Below are 17,554 nucleotides of genomic sequence, written 5' to 3' on the forward strand. Positions count from 1 at the left end.
ATTCTTTAAACCCTGTGAAATTCACTTGCGTAGGCAATGTATTGTGCAGATAATTCATAAATTTCCGAGTGTATCAAATACCAAATCATGTAATTATTGATTTCCCTATAAAATTTAAAACAGAAGAATAAACGGAGTATTAAAAAAACAATATGAATTTTTCAATGCAACCTTTTAGAATTGTTTGTGAGGATAATATCAATTTTCTTGAAATAATCTACATCTTCGACGGGAATAATGGAGTCTATTGAAGTTATATTGGGAGGATTGTTCAAGGCGTGATTGAAAAAATCGTTCCAATTCACCTTAAAATAATGTGGTTTTTTAATTTTTTAATTTTTTTGAATTATATAAATAGATTTTATTACCGATTTTATAATTGTCCTAACGCTAATTGGCGTGTTTTCAGGTTTCCTTGACTATATAATATTATATAATATTTTATTGGCAGAATTATGTGTTTTTTATTATTTTTTTCGTATGATGCGTTTAAAATACATTATTTTTGAGCTCGAAGAAGAAAGAAAGAAAGAAAGAAAGAAAGAAAGAAAGAAAGAAAGAAAGAAAGAAAGAAAGAAAGAAAGAAAGAAAGAAATAAAGAAAGGAAGGAATAATGATCTTCTATAATTCGGATAGTTTTGTTGTTAGCTTTTGATTCATCGTTTATAATCTATATTAAAAAAATCTTAAGAAAAAATATAAATGATATAAAATTTTATCGCAGTTTCACTTTAATTATAAAAAAATATATTAGTAGGGAAGATGAGTGTCGTATTTTCATATACGAATTTATATTAATATTATGTAGTGCCAATCAACCGAAATAAATAAGGTTGATTGGATTATAATTAACATGAATAACACGTGATGAAGAAATATTTTCGTTTACAAATATAATTGTAAAAACATTATTGTAAAATTATGAGATTTTTTATATAAAATATATGAATATAAGATTAATATATATTTGTTTTTGGAGATTTTTTGAAAGTATTGAAATTATAGAATTATTAAATTATTGAATTTTATAAACATTTGTGCTTTGAAAATTACTAATAAAGAATATTTTGTTTAAAGTATCGGAAATCAATTCTAACTCCAAAAAGAACAGTTATAAATTACCGTTTAAGTATAGGAATGGTTGAGAGTAAGGGGTTTTTACAGTGGTGTTGTTGTAGCCCTTGAGAAAAGAAGAAATAAAATTAATATTAATGTCAGTCATTTTCTGATATGATAATTAATTTTTCCTGGGAGATGGGAGTTAAAAGGAGTGATCACATGGGGTTTTGGTGAAGAACAACAGATGTCCCTTTGGTGTGCCTTTTGGGTGGAGAAATGGATGTCAGAAGCTTAATGATGATCATTATGAATAGTATGAAATAATGTTTATCATGTTCACTTATTTTTATATTGATTATGAACTTTTGTATTATTAAATAAAGCATTTGAAGGGGGTTTTTTTTAGTGCCTTTGTTTCAGTTACTGTTACAAATTTCAGATTAAGTATTGGCAATGAGGAAAGTAAGGGGGTGTTTACAATGAGGAGGGGACCCTTCAAGGTGGCGATGAATAAATACACATTAAAAAAAACTTTTTGGTTGTTATAATATTCGAACTCGAATCGTAAAATTTTATCCGGGCTTGTGGCTGCGAAAAAACATTTAGCAAACTTCTAGAAGGGGAGTATTTCGAGAAAGGCGAAAACCTTAAATAAAATTAAAAATACTTGATAATTGAGTAAATAGTAATCTTCATTTTAATTCTACTAGTTTTACCTTTTTATGCTATGCATAAAAAAAAATATTTGACACAGTTATTAAAAAAAAATTTTGCCAATAAAAGAAAAAATTCCGGGGAAGAATGAGCTACGCGCGGGGAAGGATGAGCTACTCCCGGAGTAGGACGAGCTTTTAAATGAGACACTTTTGAGCTGTAAAAAAAATATATGGCAACTAACTTTATAGATATTAATAAAAAAAATAAAGCCATAATGGGGATATAATTATAAAAAATTAAGTTGAAATTTATTGAATTGGAACAAATATATCCATAGATATTTTTAGATGCGTTTTTTTAGATAATTGCACAATATCTTTCTTGAAGTATTTGTCTTGATATTGTAGACAATTTAATTCATTTAATCTTTATTTATATCTTCTTACGAGTTGCATATTTTAAGTTTAATTTTGTTTATATCGGCTAACAAGTGGGCAGATTTTTTAATCATATATATATTCACGATTTCATTATTTGTCATTTGTTTCTTTTCTAATATAATTTCTTACCACAGCCAAATCTCAATAAGCAGATGTAAATTTTAAGGATGGCGCTCAATAAGCTCGTACCAACCCCTGAAAAGTAGGCCTAGACCCTCAATTAGATGTATACAAAATTATTTTTTTCGCCAACCGATCTCGAATTTAATTTCTATTTTAACCCGATCTGAGCCAGATCCGAACTTGACCCGACTAATTTTTTTTTAAAAAAATTTGAGTGTTAATATTATAATATACAAAAAAAAAACAATTAAAAAAATATATGTACCGTAAATAAATGTTTATATGACCGCCCATAACATAATCTATATGTGTATTAAGTTGCATTTTAGTTAAATTGATAAATATATGCCTCTTATTCAGTTTAAATATTTTAAAAAAAGTTGAAATTGTGCATGATGTAACGAACATAATATAAAGACATCAATATCATATCACTATCATTAGTATCAAGTTAAGAGTGAGTTTTAAATAGAGTCAATATTTTTTGTGAGATAACACAATAAAATTTTATGAATGGTGAAATTTAAATACACCTCAGGTCAGAAACTGATGATATCCGACCCTTGAGATTCAAAATTTCTATTTTTTATTTCGGGTAGATGCGGGTGGACCGCCCATGCAGGCCTCTAACCCCTCAAATATCTTCAAATTTTAATTTTATTTGTGGTTTAAACACATATTTTTTTCCAAATATAAGATAAGGGTTTAATCTTTTATATAAGATGACCTTTATTACTTTTTATTATTTTTTTTTATTAATCGCAGAATTATTTTGAGGGTATAAATCATACATTGCTTTATAAAAATTTTATATGTGATCCGATATTTTAACTTATATACATATTTGGTAACTGTCAGAGCCGAGGACTCTATAAGAAAAGCTCCAGGACTTACCAAGAACCTTGGCCTCATAAGGTCCCCGGTTTCCCCTATTGTTTTACACATGTTAAAATATACTTCAGATGTAAAAAAATATGATTTTTAAAATGAATTAAAAATAAAAGGCCCTAAAAAAAGCCTTAAAATGTAAATATTAAAAAAGTTTTCAACGACACAAACTGACATATTTAGAATATAAAATAAAATTTACGCATCTATATTAAGTATGAAAATCATCTATATAAAAGGAAAAATATTTTTCGTCTCAATTGCTTTTTCAAAATCCAAACTATAAAAATTATAATACAAAAAAAAATGACTTATATAAGTAGTAGTTACCTAGCTTAACCCTTTCATTCGCGCCAAATAAGCGGGCATGGACGGGTAAATTTTTAACATTTTTTTAGGCCAAATGAGAGCAGAACAGACTTCAATTTACTATTAAATAGTTTCTTTCTTTCTTTCTTTCTTTCTTTCTTTCTTTCTTTCTTTCTTTCTTTCTTTCTTTCTTTCTTTCTTTCTTTCTTTCTTTCTTTCTTTCTTTCTTTCTTTCTTTCTTTCTTTCTTTCTTTCTTTCTTTCTTTCTTTCTTTCTTTCTTTCTTTCTTTCTTTCTTTCTTTCTATGGTTAAAGGAAAAACTACACATGAGTATATATTTTAAAAAAAATAATTAAAACCTATAATACTCGCGAAATTATTTTCTCTCGTTAAAAAATTTTACACATCGATTTTGTTTCATATCAAATCCTTTTCTATTAATGAATTAATTGATTTTATTTTATATATCTATTTTTGATTTTTATTTTGATATTCTTCTTATTTTAAATTTTTTTTTTGAGGAAAAAAAAGCATTAAAATAACAAAATTGACAGATTTCAATCATGAAAGCATTATACTAAATCAAATTGGGAAATATTTTTAAAATAAATAGGAAAAAATATAATTGAAAATTTATACAAAACATTAAAAAAAATTCATAATTTTATTGCTAACATTATTTGAATTATATTAACTTAAATTTTACCTTACGGTATTATATCATTTCTTTCGCTTAACATAAAATTGATCTAATAGTTACATTGATTGTTATATTTACTTTTGAAAAATATATATATATATAGAATTTATTAGGTTAGGTTAATAGGAGTTAGTTTATATTTTATAATAAAGAAATTTAAAATAAAGAAATTTTGTTTCCATATCTTTTTGCTTTATCCATACCACTCACTCACACTATATTATTAGCATTTATGAAGTTACGAAAATTGATAAAATTTTGAGGTTTTTTTTTAAAATATGCTTAGATCAGAAAGTCTAAAAGAAAAAAATTTTGGAATTATATTAATCAAAAAATCTTGGTTCTTCATGTATTCTCGAAAGAAAAATCTTTAATTTTTTTAATACATAAATCTTTTATATAGATTTAATTTTTTGAAAAATTATTTATAATTTTGAAAGAACATTTTTGCGCACGATAAAATATGATATAGTCAAAAAAATGTAGAAATAGATTACTTTACTTTTAAGATGTAATAGTGATTCAACTTTACTGACATCCTTCACGAACATATCAATCCTTTTTTGTTCTACAGGTTTACCGAGCTTATCGTGGTAGAGGGCATGCGCAGTGTTATTTAAATAGATATTGAAATATCCATCAATTTTTTTTTTCTAAAATAAGAAAAGAATTATTTAGAAAAAAAATATATTATATTCCAAAAAAAAAATACATTTATTTTTAAATGTGGTTCATTAAGAGTAGCCAAGAGCGGGCACTAGCGCCAAAAATTTCCTAAAATTAACACTTCTTGTGTGCAAAAAAATGAAGGTATCGAAGTTTATTCAACTAAGCCAACAGATACTTTTATTTGCCTCTTTATATTAGTAATGTAACGATGTTGTTAATAGGTCCTTTTTTAAAATTAATTTTCCATTTGATGCCCTTGTCCCAGATATTTGTTTGGAAAAAAAAAATTGAACTACACCTATCCCCTTCATTGTCTTGGGTTTAATAATCGAACGGAGTAATAAGCATTAGTTATTTTTTAAAATATAATGACGATTAAGGAAAGTTAACTGTTCATTCATTACCTCAGTACCTTTAGGAGTGTGAATTGTTTAGGTGGAAACATATCTTGATTTCGAGCAAGATATCAGGAAGGAAAATAAATAGTACACCATTTAATATAATAATGATAATAAGATTTAAAATTCAGTTAATCTATGTATGTCAAGATTCTCTTCAAAATTATAAGACAAATTATTCGAATAAAGCTTATATTTTTGTATTTCTAATACAAAAAAAAAAATTTTTTTTTTAAAATAAATATTAATATGACTGCAGCCATCTCATATAGATTAGAATTTAATCTTATCATTAAAACCAACATTGAGTTTCAGCTTATTAGAAGATGAATAAGCTAAAAAAACACAATCATGCTAAATAGGCACAAAACATTATTTAATTATAATAATATAATAAAAATTTTAAACTCAAATTGTTTTTCTTTTTAAGGTAGACCTAAAATCCTCCAATAAAGTCCTGTAGAAAAAAAAAATAAGCCCTAATAATGCTTTCTCACCACTAGTGTTGTCAAACTTCCTGATTTTAGCCGATTTTTAACAATGGTGAATTCAATATTCAAGTGATTTTGATAGTAGATGTCCGAACCCATTTGTTGTCATCTATGGGAAGGAAAATGTCTTCAGGCATTGCGTAATGTTTTTCTGGATAAATTAGTGAGTTGGAGCCGTTTAACAACACTTCTCCCCTACCCTCTTTCTTTACTCTTCTTACAAAGTCCTGTGACTATCCCCTACGAAAGTGGATTAATAAAAAAATTACTAACCTTTAAGTCATACTCATCGTGTTTATTTGTAAATGGCGATGGTATCGATAACTATAATTTGTATCGATTTTAATGATTTTGGAGCGTTGTTTTTAAAAAAAATAATAATAAAAAACATGTTTTTTTAAAATCAAATATCGATTAAAGAATATAGGAATCTAAAAAAAAAATATAACTAAATTAAGTAAAAAAAAAAAAATCAAATAATATATTAGGAGGTATTTGTAAGAAAAAGAAAAAAAAGAGTCAAAAATATTAAGTATAATTTGTGAAATATTTGCGCAAACCATAATATTATGAGGATTACTGCGATTCCAACTTGGTTGTAAATTAAAACCAAATAATGGGCCTATAAATTTGTCCGTTGTAAGTTTTTTTAACGCATCCTGAAAATCCCATATCTGTTTCTTGCCATCTCGTATATCCTCAGGTGGATTAAATACTTTGGTGTCCCAATCCAACGAATCGTTGAATAGCCACCAGCCACCTACATTATTAATAGCATCAAGCAACGGTTGGCTACCTTTGGTATGAATCGCATCTTGTGAAACACAATTTTTATATACCTGCCTGAGCTTGACTTCTAGAGTGTCCGTTCTTGGGATACCATATTCGGAATTACTGGAGTCGTCAGACCGATTCACTGCCAATTTTTCAGGGCTAAGTAACGGCTCAGGCCTCTCGAGTTGAATTCTCAAAATTTGCAGAGCCCTGATGCGAGCGACTTCCTTCAGATTAACGAATGTGTATTCGGGTGGAATTGGATTATTAATCTCATAATTTCCGCAGGCGTATTGGTAAAAATCTTGACAAGGATCCGATTTAGGTTGATAAAAGTAGGAATTTAATCTTTCAATGCTCCATGACCTACTGCGGTTTGTGAAGAAAGAAGTAACTCCCGATGTACCTTTTCGAGTTACGTTGTAAAGCGATTCATCTATGAATTTGTTTCCGGTATCCATGTTAGATATTACATAAGACGCCTGCATCAAACAGGAGGGCTCGTAACACCATCCGTCTTTCAAGTTTTGCGTTTTGTTAGGGATCAAACGGGTATCGTTATCCCCAGTGAGACAAGGCAAGGGTGTCGTAGATAAATGATCAGTGATATTAATCGTTGATGTTTGGACAAGGGGATCGATCGAGGCTAGCCTTGCCTCTTTCTTTTCGTTTTCCAGCGATACATGCGTCAAAAGCAACAACAGCGAAACGCAACAGATCATCAAAACGCACACCACTATAGAGGTGAGAAGCGATCTTACGGTGCACTTATGTCCGAATATACCTACCCTCCTACTCAAAAAGTATCTACGCCATTCGATCCTATGGTTATAAGGTTGGCTTCCGGCGTTCTCAAATATCCCAGTATCGATTCTCTTACTAGCCGTCTCCGCTGAAACTGTCGATTGTCGGCAACCTGTGTAATCCCCTCCTTCCCCTAGTTCTTTTTCGGTGTTAAATTGCGTGTAAGTATGAAAATTATTTTCAGGTATCACGGAGTCTGACATTAGAAATAATATTTTATTATCAAAAGGATTTTATTTTTTTTTTAAGGTTTATTTAAAACATTAAAAAATATATATATATATTTAGTTTTATTATATGGACTGGAATACCTATTAAAAGTTTAGAATTTCAGTCAAATGAGAAAAAGGGAAATTTTTCCGATTAGATGATTTTAATGGATTTTAATGATTTTAATGGTTTTATAATGGCGATAATGAAATAATTTTAATCGTATAATTTTAAATATATTAATTTTTTTTTAAATATCGAATGTTTTTTTCCTCTTTACTTTTTGTTTTTTATTGCTTTTTCGCTATTTAGACTTCTATTTGGATATATATATATGAAAAGCACGAACGTTTTTATTAAAAAAAATTTTTTTTGTTGTTTAAAAAAAATAAATATACTTTTGCATTACCGACATAAACAACTAAACGGTGCCTTCCTATCCCTTCCTTTCCCTCTCTCTCCACCCCCCCCCCCCAATCCGATTTATATAGTTATTCTAATGCTTAGGAAGGAAGACAATTTTATACTCCCCCCAAAAAAATCGAAATTTACTTCCAATTTTCACTTGTCCTTTAGCAAAATTTCATTTTTATTGATTCCCATTTAAATTGAATCTTGATAAATTTTTTTTTGCTGATTTTATTTACCAAATTAAACACATATTTATATCAGTATAATATTAATATAAAAGAAAAATTAATAATAATCATTTTGTTTTAGGCGATAAGTCAATCAAAGGTTGAAGTGGGGGTGGAACGGATAAATCTTTGATAGGCGTTTCTTTAACAAAATTAATCATTTCCGGTTTATCGGGCAATCTTAATTTAGCTTCCTCTTCCGTTTGTGGCTTATTCGCCAGTGTTCCCGGGTTGTGTTCGACAATCGCGGGAGCTGTACTCGTCATAAATTGTTCGCCACCATGTTTTCCGTTAGCCGGAACAACAGTATTGGGAACTACGGCGGCCATTTGAACCAATTCACCTTCTTTAATAGCCGGCACCTTATCCTTACGTCCGTTGTCGATTGTTTTGTAAAAAACTGCCACGTCATTATTGTGTTCGTTCTTGAGATCGATGATCTTGGCGGGAAAGATTCCTTTCTTATTCATTCTCACGGAAATGGCCTTAAATATTTTATTTTATTTTAATTTATTTTTTTAAATTTATTCTCCCACTATAAATATTAAATGATTAAATATTAACTAATAAAAAAAAAACTATATATATTGTTATAGGCAAGTAATCGGTGAATATGTGCTATATTTTTCAGAGTTGTCTGTAATTTTTAGGTTCGGATATTTTGCGCATGATTGGAATAAATTCCCGGCTAAAACAGATTTTTAGCGCGAAAAGGATGATTTAAAAGTTAAAAAATAGAGATCTCATTTTAATGTCAAAAAATATTTTTCCAAATAGGTATAAAAATACATATTCCTAACAAATTCCAGACAATACTGTCAGCAACTTTTGAGTTCATCTTTATATCTATATACTAAAATTGCGTACCGATTAGCTAACAAACACGCTTCTAAACATTGCATTCCCTTGTAAATATTTTCTTAAGACCGTCCTCAAATAAAACGTATATTTTTTTTTAGGATCAAATTAAAATTAATATTATTTGTTATACTATACGTTAAAACAAACAAAAAAATTGAAAGCAAATGGAAAATTTATTTCTTTAATTTTTATAATAAAATGTAGGAGAAAAAATTATTTTTGGCGGATATTTTTTTATTTTAATTACCTTAAAGAAAGATAAATTGACATTTATTTTAAACGAAAATTATGGCTCATCTTTTTAATAAACTAATTTTAACTTTCTTTTCTTTTCTTTTCTTTTCTTTTCTTTTCTTTTCTTTTCTTTTCTTTTCTTTTCTTTTCTTTTCTTTTCTTTTCTTTTCTTTTCTTTTCTTTTCTTTTCTTTTCTTTTCTTTTCTTTTCTTTTCTTTTCTTTCTTTTCTTTTCTTCCTTCCTTCCTTCCTTCCTTCCTTCCTTCCTTCCTTCCTTCCTTCCTTCCTTCCTTCCTTCCTTCCTTTCTTCCTTCCTTCCTTCCTTCCTTCCTTTATTGTTAGAAAATAATTAAATTATAGTTTAAAATTGATTGTAAATAAACAGTTTTACTGTCATATAATTGGGCTTATCAATTTGTCCGATTTCCACCACCAAGTCTCCTGGCTTAAGCTCTAACTCTCCATCATTTCTAGGCGTAAAGGCTTCTTTAACGACTCCAAATTTATAAGTAACGAGGCCTTCCTTGTCCACCTTGCTTATTTCTGTTTTTAAAAAAAAAAAATGTTTAAAACATAAAATAATAAGTATTCAGAAAATAAGGTATCAGAAATGGTCTCGCAAGTTTATATAGAAGACAATCTGAATTTATTAGTGTTTAAGCTTAGAAAATAAATTATATTTTGACAATGATGTGTGCAATCGAATTATTATTTCTATTCACCTGGTTTAAGTAGCTTTTCTTTCTCTCCCGTTGATTTGCCGAAGTATTTGGATATTCCGGGCCTTTCACGCATGCGCTTCACCAATTCCCAATTTAAATATACCAGTACAGCCGTTATTATTATAACTACGATAAGAAGCTTTGAAACAAAACAAAAAAAACGTAAATCGATTTTTAATTTTACGTAATTTATTTTACTAATAAATATTGCGGGCTCAAGATTCCAAATTCAGTCACGAGGAAAATATAATTCTCTAATAAAAAAAAATAATAATAAAAGTAATATATTCACTATGCCCAATATCATGCGAGTCTTTTTGACATTGCCTTTAAGATCCTTCGAAGCCTCGTTTTTGTCGTCAGGCATGCGCGGTGAAATGATTAAACCAGTCGCTTTGATTGCAGTAGGAAATATCAATACCCGTGTGTTGAAGGCATTGACTATCGTTTTATTTGTTACCCCCGGATGCAAAATATTGTGGGCCTTCTCGTATTCCTTATCGGGAGTCATGGGGTATTTGACGAGCGGCGTGTTATTGGGATACGGTGAGGGTCCTATAGTTATTACGCTTTTAAATTTCGCCAGAAAATTCTCCAAAAAGGAACCCTTCTTATTTTGAGAAGCAACATGAACTGACGTTGGTCCCTCCAATTCTTTATCAAACATGGCCTTTATCTTGGGTATCAGTTCGATTGGAATCATAGGAGCGAATCCTTCTGGACAAGAACAAATCTCTTTAGGAATTTTACTATTATCCCCGCAGGGACACGGAGGCTTAGTCTGTATCAAGGCATAATGAGCGCTTGTCGATGCTTTATTGGTGAGAGAGGAAGGCGATGTACTGGTGAACGGTAGAATCTGAGGCGCCGCTTTACCAAATAATAGTTCTTTTATCCTATCCATTATCCCTAATTTCTTGACCGTTTTAAGGGACTCTAAAGGGGGTAATAAAGAGGGACTGAAGGTCGTGGTATACTGATCAACCTTTACGTTACACATTTCAACCACATCTTTGCCCGGTACTATATGCCTGGAGTCGAAGGAATATGTGGTCCATTGATCATCGCAATCGCAACTCAACCCACCGAACATTTCTACCCCGTGAACGCACTTGATGAGAGGCTCGAAAAAAATAAAATTTAGGTACATGTAAGTCATTTAAAATTTGACCACCTTCCCTTTAATCCTATCTTAAATACTGAGGAGTAAGAATTTATTGTAAAAAAAATTATGCTTCGATTGAATGTTTGAGGAAGAAATACTTAGATTCGCTCAGAAATATTTGTTCGCGTTTATTTAAAAGTATATTTAAAAATAAAGTCAAGGTCTATTTTTACATTCAAATCTGCGATGAGCGTTTCAAAATTCTCTTTACCGATATATGTTTTGTTTTTTTTAACAAAGTAAACTATTTATAGGATAAGGGATGTTTTCAAAAAATATTATATTATATTGTCTATATTTGATATCATCTCGTTTGAGAGCATATTAACATGTAAAGGACAGAAAATTAATTTCTTCTGCCCAGTTATCCCTATTCCCCTTCCCAATGACGCTATCTCTCTTTTCCCAAACGCTAATGCTCCCTAAATTCTAATAAAGTTATTTCAGCACCCCCCTCCCCACACCCCTCTCGGCAGGATGGCTCTGCGCGTATCCGGCCCTACACCCTACTCCCGGATAGATGATTCTGTTGGATGCCCCATAAAATGTAGTACCCCAATAATGAAAATTATTTCTTAACAATTAAGAGTCTAAAGTCTGAGCTATATCATTTCTAGGAATCTTATTTAAAATTAAACATTTTCGAAAAAATTTCTTGTAAATATAGTATTATTTTTTTATCCTTAAGCTTTTGAGGATTATTTATCCTTAGCATTTCACTTCAAGTTCTGAGCGTTCTAAACGGGAATACAAAAAAATTCTACAAATCACGTTTATGCTCCGCATATTGTTATAAACGATTTACCACGACGGGATAATTTTTCAGCCAATCACTCTCCACCTTGATTCGGTAAATGGAATCAGAAGCCTGTATCAACTTGGTCAGCGAAATCATTTCCATTTCGTCCATAGCGCGCGTCAATTCTTTGCAGCAATTGCACTCCATATCATAATACTTTTTTTTTTCAAGTGTTTTATTTTAGAAAATATCAATTCTATTATTATTATTACATTGTTCCAATCCAAAGTATTTTAATATAATTTAGAGAATTAACAATTTCGTCGATCTGGTAACAACCTACAATAAAAAAAAAGAAGATATACATATCGTAGTTGCACAGAGCTTCTAGTGTCTAAATTTTTCAAAACCGACGAGATTAGGAGTTTAGCTAAAATATTATTATCTAAGCATCGAGAATTTGGCGAATAGATCTCCAAGCATTTCTGCCAGCTATGCACAAAATCTTTAGGCTTACATACGATCTTAATCATCTCGCTTTTTAACAACACAACTTATAGCATTTAGTCAAGTACCTTCATGACTTCTAACTAACCCAAAATCTCATTATTTTTTTCCCACATAAATAAAAAGCTTACTAGATGTTTCAAATAATGAATGGTTCTTTTATAAACAAATTTTTTTTTATAATTATTATACTGTATGTGGCTTGCCTGGTTTAAGGTTAGAGCATATAGGAACTTTTTCGCATTTCTTACTCTTTTCGTTGAAATAATTTCGATACCCAGAATACTTGGCCTCGCAATCGACAGGTTGGCAGTCTCTCAGCGTGTCCAAATCGTGAGTGACACATTTTTTGAATGGAGGGATTGCCGGGCCTATTTTGATGTATAATCAACAACTATGCCATTAATAATATTTCCGTATACAAAGCGTTTTTAATAACTCTTTTTGTTCAGTTGGTGAAGTGATTAATTGATAATGCATCATGTTTTTTACAGCTCAAAGAGATTCTAAGCTTAACAAGCATAAATAATGAGAATATACCGCATTACCATTTCCAATCAGCGTCTCGTACAAGCTGCTAAAGAACGACAATTCCTCCGTGTCATTTTCCTCCGCTGAAGGTTTAATTCCGCGAGTGTGCAGCTTTCCAAATCGATCATAGCCAACGTCGAACTTAATGGTGTGTTTATCAACATTGGTCATGGCATGAATTATGTTTATTTCGCAGCTACCTTTACGATCTATTATATACTTATTTGTCAATAAATAAATAAAAATAAAATAATGAATAATTCAAATTAAATAATAAAAAAAAGTGAACGGTGCTGTGCTGGCAAAACAAACCAATTAATTCTTTTCCGAATTTTTTTAAAGAAGCAAATTCTCCTACTTTAAAAATCTCGATATAAATGATAAGTAAAATATCTTATACCATTTAAGATATATCATAACTGGTTTCTGTCATATTCAAAATTAGAGTTGTTAAACGGCTCGAAACGGCTAATTCAATACTTTATCCAGAAAAATATTAACCAAGTCCTGAAGATTTTGCTAACAGAAGGAACAAAGGTCTAGAGATTATATTATCGAAATCTTGAGGCTTAGGCAATATATTTCTGGCTAAAATATTTAGTTAGCCGTTTTTAAAAAGAGGCTTAAAACGAGCCGTTTAAAAACAATATCCAAAATATATATATATAATTGAACTAATTTTAAATAATAATAAAAAATTATGTTATAAATACATTGTTAATGAAGAGAAGTTGGAGGGTTCCTATGCTGTTCGGTGATATTAAAATTCTATCTTTGCTCCAAAGTTTCATCGACTAAAAGATAAAAGAAAGGAAAATAAAATAAAATAAAATTAAGGCAAGCACATTGACATTTGACTGCATACAATCAAATTTATTATATTAATTAATATATTACCAAGTTTTGTGTAATTTGAGGGGTAAAAATATGGTCAAATACAAGTAAATGTTTTTTTAAGATAACATTAAAATTTTATTTTGTATATAAAAGTAAAATGAATCTATTAATATTCATTTTACGATATTTTTATTTTTTAAATTCATTGTCATTCAATAACTATAATTTCGCTCTCCCTGGCAGAGTCTTGTTCTGATTCATATTCAATATTTTTCATTTTTTTAAATATATTTTTAATCAATTTTCTTCTTACCGATATCTTTATTCCTGCTTTAGCAAAAAAATATTAATCCAAATGGACCAATCTGAAGAAAAAGTAAAACCAGGAATTGTTAATAAAATGTCATTCCTATAAATGGGCATGATTCCAGTAAACTTGAAGCCGGAATCAAATTGTTTCTTGCGGAATCTATTTCTTTTCCTCATATTTTGCTAATTATACATGTCGCTCGCTTCTACTTTTGAAATTAATGATATCACTTGAAATATTTTGATCATCATTACCCTTGTATAGGGCCTAATTCTTGGTATTATATCACATCCTTCATTAAATTTACTACTAGCAGTAATACACTGCCCAAGATATTGGGTACCAATAAATAGGCAGCATTGCGATCCCATCCAATATCGTTTTTATTTTGTTTTTTCATACATCGGTTAAATACTTCTCCAGTCAATTAACTCTGATATATATTAAATTGGGTATTCAAAAAAAAAAATGAAGAAGAAAGATAACTCATAGAAAATTTATAATTTCTCCAAGTCATTATTTCAGTCGAAACGAGAAGGAGTAATAGTTGTAAATGCTCTGAAAAATACGATATATTTATTCACCATTTGTTTGTCGGCAAAAATAACTTGAAGGAAAAAAAAAGAGGAAAAATACATGGAACGTTTCAGTTGCGCAAAAAATAAAGGGGGGATGGGGGGAGAATCTCCCTATTCCCATCGCAAACTTGCGTATGGCGTAAATATTATTCCCCAGCCCAGCCCCCTTTTCCTCTCTTTCCCAAAAAATACAATTTATAATAATTATATAAAGGAAAAATTTGTAAGAAAAATTGGCAGAAGTTAATAATTTTTTTCAAAATAAAAGACTATAATATAATTAATTTTTTTTTTAAGAAGAAATCATTTTTTTTACAAAAAAAAAATAAGTGAATATACCTAAAATCATTTTTTAAAAAAAAAATATAATATAGCTAAGGGCCTGCAATATATGGACCTAAAGACCTCCAATTAAAATATATACCTGAAAACCCTACTTAATAGAACCCTAGATACGCCTATGGAACGTTTCAAATATTTAGTCATTCCTTCCAGTTGAACTAAGGAAAACTTATATTGCGATAATTATAAATCGATGTAATTATTATAATTTATATTAAATTCCTTCCTGTCGTGCTATGCCAAACGAATTCTTATCTAATAAAAAAAAAAGAAGAAAATAAATAAAAAAAAATTTTGAATATTAAATCACCTCGCAATCAATATCATTGGGAAAATCAATATGCAAGCAACACGATTCCATTCGAGCTTCCGCCATCAATATTTTGATCCCGGTATTATTGATTTTAATCTCTTAAAAAAATATTCATTAAAGGAATATATAAAAAAAAATGAAGTATTCTTAGAGAGGTTTATTAACATATCCCCAACCTATAAATTAGCGGGAAATTTTTTTTCTTAAACATAATGAACCCCCCTCTTATATTTAAATTATTATTATTTTTTAAATCTATTTTTTAAATCTATTTTTTAAATCGTGTTATAAAAATTAAAAAATATCTATGGCCAAATTTGTCGTAAAAATAAAATTCACGCAGGGTAGTTGTTAGTGTTTGCAATCCAGTCCCGCCCGATACGGTCTTTTTTTCTAAAATGGGACCGGTCCGATGGACTGTTAAGTCAAATGAGACCAGACCGTGGGACCATCGGTCCATTCCGGTCTGGTCCTATCCAAAAAATGTTTTTTTAAAATTATTAAGCTATAAAAGTTTTATTCTGTATTAAATTTATTTTAAAATGAAAAGTGTTAAATTACCAATATTTTTTGAAATATCATCTAATCATTCTTATTATATTATACAATACAAATTACCCTTCTAAATTAAATTATTTGACGAATGAGGTGAACGAAACGGAAGGTTTAAAAATTAAAACGATGTATGAGTTATTATAAAGTGTTGGCCATTTAATAATCATGTTTTATGTGTTTCATGTACGTGTACATTAACTAAAAAGCAATTCATAGTAAACTTTTATCATCTTTAATCGGTCTTCGGTCGGGCCGGACTGGACTATCGGACACAAAATCAGATGAGACCGAAATGAACCGGTCCGTTGGTCCGACCGATCCGACTAGACCACTGAGAACACTAGTAGTTGTAAAGGCTGGAATGAAAAACCGGATTAATAATATTTTAAAAAAGCGACTTATATAACCACTTTAATTATGATTGATTTGCTAATAATGTTTCTTTTTTTCATAGCGATTTCATCGCTTCGCTCGGTATTTATAAATCGTATACCTGCTTTTTGTAAATTACATAGCGAAAAAGTTTCGCGTTTTAGCGTTCCTTAAGCAAATCGGGCCTTACGATATACGCAGCGCAAAAACCCATCGTACATGTCATATGTCATACTGTTTAGCAGATTATTTTTTGTTATATAATAATACCATTTTAAAGCTGAAAGGAAAAATCCTACATCCAAGGCTGATTTTACTTATGGTAAGTGGTAAAGGTGTTACGATGGTCTTGTCTCCCCAGTTTTTTTTAAACTTTATTTGCTGTTTCTCTCCGCAATCACAGTTAGAGGGAATTCAAATCTACTTCACCAACGAATTCGCGCTAACTATGAATTCCGGATCTTACGAGCAAAATAAAGAGAAGTAAATCTAGCTCTGGATGTATTCTTCCTTTTTATAAATAAAAAAATTTTTTATTTGAAACTTACCAAAAATTAGGCTTAGGCTCCTGGGATCGTTGTAAATGATTTCGCTGCTCTAATCACGTTTATATAATGCTATTTTAAGACATATCCGAAATTTTTTTAAAAAAAAAATTTTTTTTTACCATTATTGTTATAGGAGATTTGACTACGGAATGTTCATTATAGGGAATCACAGTGAATACCTGATGAATCGTGTTTAGCATGATAACTAATCCGGTTATACAATTTTTCTGCTTACCACTAAAAATATTAACGTTCATTGATATTTTTTCTTAAGAAAAAATGTATATATATTAGAATCTGTTAATACAAATTAGAACTTTGTCAGAAATTAAATATCTCTTTTTTTTTGTATATGTTAGCTTCAACGAGTTTGTTTTTTTTTTGCGGGAATGTGTCATTTTATCAACTTTAAATCATTTGTTGATCCCGTTTTTTTTGTAAATTTAAAAAAAAATGTGATCTTACCGGAAACGTATTTTCCGTCATGTTTGGCAGTGTCAGCGTCTACATGACAGTATATTCACTGGATGCAAACCCCCCTAAAAATACCAAAATGTTATCCATAGATAATTTAAAAATGTAATGGAAAACTTTCTAGATTATTATAGCCTACCCCCCATATTGCCTACCCCCTACCACCTACCCCCTACCCCTTTATAGATATTAGGATGCAAACTGTTCCTACCCCCCTCTCCCCCCCCGCTCATGTAGACACTGGGTAGGGATGTTAAACTACCTACCTTTAGCCAACTATAAAAACAGTGTAGCCATATTTTTATCC

Source organism: Gordionus sp. m RMFG-2023, chromosome 3 (assembly GCF_954871325.1).
Source record: "Gordionus sp. m RMFG-2023 chromosome 3, tfGorSpeb1-WG-v2, whole genome shotgun sequence".
Taxonomy (NCBI): Eukaryota; Metazoa; Nematomorpha; class Gordioida; order Chordodea; family Parachordodidae; genus Gordionus; species Gordionus sp. m RMFG-2023.